The sequence below is a fragment of the Anolis sagrei genome, chromosome 1, assembly GCF_037176765.1.
Source record: "Anolis sagrei isolate rAnoSag1 chromosome 1, rAnoSag1.mat, whole genome shotgun sequence".
Taxonomy (NCBI): Eukaryota; Metazoa; Chordata; class Lepidosauria; order Squamata; family Dactyloidae; genus Anolis; species Anolis sagrei.
Window position 1 is genome coordinate 268006099 of NC_090021.1, and position 6328 is coordinate 268012426.

Genomic DNA, 6328 nt, shown 5'->3' on the forward strand with positions numbered 1-6328 from the left:
CAGTTTATTTATGCAATGCTTTTGACACGAAATACAAAAAAAAAAAAAAAAACACCCCTTGCTATAGCTCATTGCTATAGAATCCTGGGAATTGTAGCTTAAGCAGCTGAGGGGGGAAAGGGTGGGGCCTGAGGCTGTTAAGAATTGTGGGAATTGCAGTCCAAAACACCCCGAGGACCCAAGGTTCCCCATGCCTGATCTATACTGCAGTATGGGACCATGGGAGGTGTGGTTTGGTGTTGCACCAGCACTTTTATGGCAGAGAAGGCTAAAACCTTATACAGCTACAATTCCCAGGAGCCATAGCAGTTTTGTTTTTGTTTTTCTGTGGGTTTTTTTTTGTATTTTGTGTTGAAACCATTGCATAAATAAGCATAAAACTGATAAAACAGAAGAAGCACAAGCAGCTAAATAATTTTGGACCAAAAACGGGCAACAGTAACCGCTTTGTCTGTAACTTTAAACAGTTCTTCCTCTGTGCATGACGCAGGGCATTGTGAGCAAGCGTACAGAGACAGAGTTGTTTGTTCTGCTCCACAATAGTACCATTTTGCCAGCTAGCTTATAGAGTCCATCAACAGGTGTAACTTTGAGACATCCTGTGATTTATTTGTTTATTGTGTCAGGAGTAAACCAACGTATTTGAGAAAACACAAAGTTTATGAACTTGGCATTATATTAAATGTCCTTTGACCAGTAGTTGGAGAGCCTCTGGTGTTGCTATAAGAAGGTCCTCCATTGCTCATGTGGCAGGGCTCAGGTTGGGTTTGCTCTTCTCCACACTCGCATGTCGTGGACTCCACTTTGTAGCCCCATTTTTTAAGGTTGTCTCTCCATCTTATGGTGCCAAAGTGCAGTCTGTTCAGTGCCTTCCAAGTCGCCCAGTTTTCTGTGTGCCTAGGAGGGAATCTCATTTGGTATCAGCCATGGATTGTGGTGCTGGGTTTTAGCCTGTCACTTTTGGACTTTCACTTGCTGAGGTGTTCCTGCGAGTATCTCTGTAGAACTTAGAAAACTATTTCTTGATTTAAGGCATTGGCATGCTGGCTGATATTCAAACAGGGGATGAGCTGGAGATGTAACTGCCTTGGTCCTTTCATTATTGGCTGCTACTTCTCAGCTAATGTTAATTGGTGCAATACCGGCTAGACGGTGTAATTTCTCCAGGGGTGTAGGGCACAGACAGTTTGTGATAATGCTACATGTCTCATTAAGAGCCACATCCACTGTTTTAGCATGGTGATATGTATTCCACACTGGGCATGTATACTGAGCAGCAGAGTAGCAAAGCGCAAGGGCAGATGTCTTCACTGTATCTGGTTGTGATCCCCAGGTTGTACTAGTCAGCTTTCGTATGATGTTGTTTCTAGCGCCCACTTTTTGCTTGATATTCAGGCAATGCTTCTTGTAGGTCAGAGGACTGTCCAGGGTCCGAGGTATTTGGGTGTGCTGCAATGCCCTAGTGGGATTCCTTCCTAGGTAATCCTCAGATCTTGAGATGCTTGTCTGTTCTTAAAATGAAAAGCACATGTCTGTGTCTTAGTTGGATTAAGAATCAGCTGGTTTTCCCGGTAATAAGCAGTAAGAGAACCTAAAGCTTTGAAATAATCCTGTGATTATTCTGCATGTATCGTTTAGTGCTATTGATTTACCTACTTGAACTGGGCAGACTTGTGCCAAACAGGGCAGAAACACCCAGCTGCTGAGTAAAACAAGGCCAGGGCTAATGTTCTTATTAATTTTGGGTCCACTCCCCAAAGTAGCGGCATGCAGGATGTATTTGTGTGCCGCTACTTTGTGCTTAGTGTTCGCACAGTATTTCCTAAATGTTAGTGTTTGATCTAAGGTGACACCACGATATTTAGGCTGGGAGCAGGATGGGATGGGAGAACATGGAAAGAACCTCCCCGAAGACTGAGTAAATACAGTCAGGCGTCCCCTGGGCAATGTTTCTTGCAAATAGCTAATCTTTCCAATCTAAAAGAATTGCTTTACAACATTATGTCATAGCTGTTAAATAATATCAAACTACATTAATTCTACAATGTAGATGCACCTTGGGATTAAGGCATTAAAACTTACTGGCTTCTTTCTGCTCTCCTGTTTTCCATCTGCAGTCACTCCCAGCCTCACAAAGAGACTCCAAGTAGCTAATAATCAACAAGAAGTAATAATTAACTAGATTCCCAGCAGTTGAGATAAAAGCATGTCAAATTGTGACGCTTTTATTACCTGGTCAAAAAAGAAAGCCCTGTGATACCTAAAAGACTAATGAAATTATTTCCTGTATGTTTGTGAATTCCAGCCTTGTGTAAAAGTCTGTATTATGTTATGTCATGTTTATTATATTATATTATATTATATTATATTATATTATATTATATTATGGCTTCAAATACATATGCTCTTTCTTGCATCAACACAGAATGAACCTAGATCCAAAATGTAAGAATGAACTCTTGCCATCAATAGTGCAAAATAATGCACAATGGAGCATGTTTTGGCAAATACGTAGTAGCAGTTTCTTGACTCTCACAATTCAGGCAAATGTCTAGAACGAAGAGGAAACATGACGTGTCTGCAGAACAAATGCCTTTACAGGAAAACACAAGGGAATGACTGTGTCAGAAAGTGGAGGACCCTCCTTCTTCGGAGGTCAGCCAGACATCTTTTAGGAATGCTTCAGTTAAATATTTCCTACACAGCAAATAAGTTGATCAAAAGTGATGTCCAGCGCCTCAAGCACAATAAGTTACAGGGAGCTGTAATCTATAAAATAACTTTCTTAAACTCTGTCCAGCAATAATACTCTTGGGAAAGTGTTTGTAAAGATGCAGATGTTTATATAAAGAAGAAATGTTTAGTAAACAGAGTTTGATAAATGGGAGGACTTCTTAGAATATTTCAAAGTGGGTGGATGGGTGTTTATAAATCTTATACACTGTGTGAGAAAATCCTAAACCTGCTCATAGCAAGATGCAGTAAACTATAAATAATATGTTTTAAAAACACTCAGTATATTATGTGATCTCATTACACCCTTTCCCAAGGGGGAGAGCTGGTCTATAATGTACTGTACCCCAAATTTAAGATTTCATAAAGACCACGTGCAGCCAAATCTGGTCCTCCAATGCTGGACTACAACTCCTGTATTCCTTATCATTAGACATCATGGCTGGATCTGATGGAAGTTGTGCTACAGGAACATCTGGAAGGCTGTAGTTTGTTCTGTTTAGTCAGGATAGTTGGGTCTGAATTTAGATACAAGGCTTGTGGATAGGATGTCTGACTTTAAAATGTTCTGTAACCATTCCCCAACCTCAGAGCCACAAGTTCTGTTGGATTGCAGTTCCCATTATCCAGTCCAAATAAAAAGTGATTGGATTTGTCATTCAATAACATCTGGGGACACAAATTGGGTAAAAACTTAAGAGCACCGACCAACTATGTAAAAAAACATAGTTGGCCTTCTCTCTGTATCCACAGATTCTCCATCCATAGATTAAATGATCCTTTGATGACCCATCAGTCGTAACACTGGTGTGGCCCTCGATGAAAATGGGGTTGACACCACTGATTTAGATGTCCACACTGTAGCCTAAATCCATAGAGATGGCTCATGCTGATGCCATGAAAGGACAATCAGGTTAGCTTTTGATTCCATGTCTTCCCCATATCTGATCTTGATGAAGAGGCATCTGATTGTTGATGAAGAGGGTGTTGTGTGGTTTCTGGGCTGTATGGCCATGTTCTAGCAGCATTTTCTCCTGATGTTTCGCCTGCATCTGTGGCTGACATCTTCAGAGTGTTAGAGACCCTAAATTGGGTCTTCTTAGGTCCACATCACGGGAACACGTAAGGAAGGAGACAGTCCCACAAAAGATCAAAAAACAAGGTTTATTTTAGTTTCTTCATGAAGAAGACGGACAGCCTGGCAGCATACACAGATGCTACCCTTCAAGTGACTGCCGCCCCTTCCTCTGTTTCTGCTGACTTTTATACACCTGTGCAAACAATGCAAAAGGGAAAGTACCATTGACACCAACAATTTTAACCTTTTACTTTGTTCCATCACTTGTGCTTAACTGTCCTAACCTTTAACAAAAGAAAACCCCAAGTTCTTTTCCTGGCTCTATTTCCTGTGCTTTGCAGGAAAAAAATAAATTCCTATGCAAGCAGTAAAATGTCATCTCTAAAAGAGAGGCGTCTGAACTTTTAACCTTTTTTCTCCCTCCTTCTTCCAGTGAGGGGGCACACTTCTGTTCCGTCACACAGCTTAGCTTATTGCTAATTTTTACCCAAAGCCCCTTGAAGCCCCCCAAAGCCTCCTTCAAGAGAATACAGATGCAGGTGAAACATCAGGAGAAAATGCTACTAGAACATGGCCATAATGCTCAGTGATTCCAGCCATGAAAGCTTTCGACAATCATGGTTTCCTTTTTGTGGCACATAGAAACTGCATGAGAGAGGAAAGGATGTTGTAGAAGAGCCTTCTCAATCCTCACAACTCTTTCTTTTCTCCTATGGTTCCTGTGTGCTTTTTTATCACCAGAGCTTTACAAGCCACTCCTACTCTTGAGTTGAACAATGCAAAATATTTGTTATATGCTGATTCTCATTCATCTAGCAGCGAGCAACTTGTGGCCTTTCAAATGGGGCAGGACTGCATCTCACATTATTTCTAATAGCTGGCAATTCTGCCTAGAGCTCATGAGAGTTGTGCTTCAACATCTGGAAAACATAGTTTGCTGCCTCAGCTACAACTGAGCACAGAGGCATTGTGCTCTTTTCATTAAACTGTTTTCATTTAATCTACTCTTCTGTTGTATAGTTTAATAAATTGAAATTGTTTTGAACAGGCAGGATTACTTTTAATATATATGTGTTATGGCGACAATTTTTCTGCTTATATTGTTTTGTTAATCTTATGGTTATGTTGTTTGCTCTGTATGTATTGATGATGTTACTTGGAAACCACTCTGAGTCTCCTCGGGGAAATAGAGCAGTATATAAATAAAGTATTATTATTGTTATTATTATTAATATTAATTGAGCAAGACCTTTGTTTTTGGCTAAAATCTTCATCATTTGGGCTGGATAATGACAGATTTACTTGTTTCACAAACAAAGATGTTGAGTGGGATGGAGAGCTTGAAAGAACCAAATTCCACCCCCACCCCCCACCCCCAAAAGTTATGGTCCTCATTAGGAAGGACATTCATTCAAGAAATGCATTCTTGGCTGGAAATAGCCTGATTTATTTCTATTAACTTAGATCCCATCTACACTGGCCACTGAATGCAGTGTCAAGCCAGTATGGAAGAAAGTGTTACCTCTGTACAGACAGGAAATCCTGAAACTGATTTGAAGTCCAAATCCACCATTTGGATTTAATGCACATCAAAACATTGGTGTGCATTAAGGACTTTCCTTAGTGCTCTTTTGTGGACGTTTGTTGTCTGGCCATCACAATTTGGAACGACTGGGGAAAGGGTGTATGAAAGGGAGTTGGGGGTGGAAGCGTACACCGGAGTAGAGGAGCTTGCTGGTTATTCAGTCTAACAACTGAAACCATTGCCTAGCATAATTATAGTTGGTTGTATACTACAAGAGGAGATTCTGCTCTTTTTTGGCTCTTCTCTAATACTTTCTGGCCCTCAAATAAGAGACACCCCTTGTGAGAAAGGACACCAAGCAACTATAAATAAAATAGAATGTAACTTCAGGAGCTGAGCACATCCTTTGGATGCAGAGTATTCCAGATCCAGTTCTTGGCGAGGAAAAGTACGGGGTGAAGTCACCCCTAACTGGACCGTGATAGAATAATGTTCAGCAGTAGTTCTCAACCTTTGGGTCCCAGTTCTTGGCATCTCCATAGAGCAATGGGAAAGACAGCTATCTAAAGCTTTATCAAGAAGCATTGCAACTGAATGTAAAATATGGATATTGATGGAACGAAACTAACTGCAGAGCTTTAAAAAGTTACCTTTTAAGGGTTACAGTGTCCAGAATTTCCCAGCCAGCAAGGCCAATGATGCAGTGTAGAATGCCATTCTGTGTTTTTTTTTTAATTACCAAAGAAAAGTACAAAGCACGATAGTGGTTTTATTCTCATAAATGCAGTATATTTATTTATACATTTATATACATTGAAAGAAGTCATAATCCATTAAGTTTCAAGTGATTTCACCATGTTCTAGAATGGCTAATAAAACTGTTCTGACCACACAAGCAAAGTGTACAATGAAAAAAGTGGCATTTCTCCACCTGTTTGTGATTGTTGTCAGTCAGTGGTAGTTTATTAATACTCTTTGATTATAGTGATGCT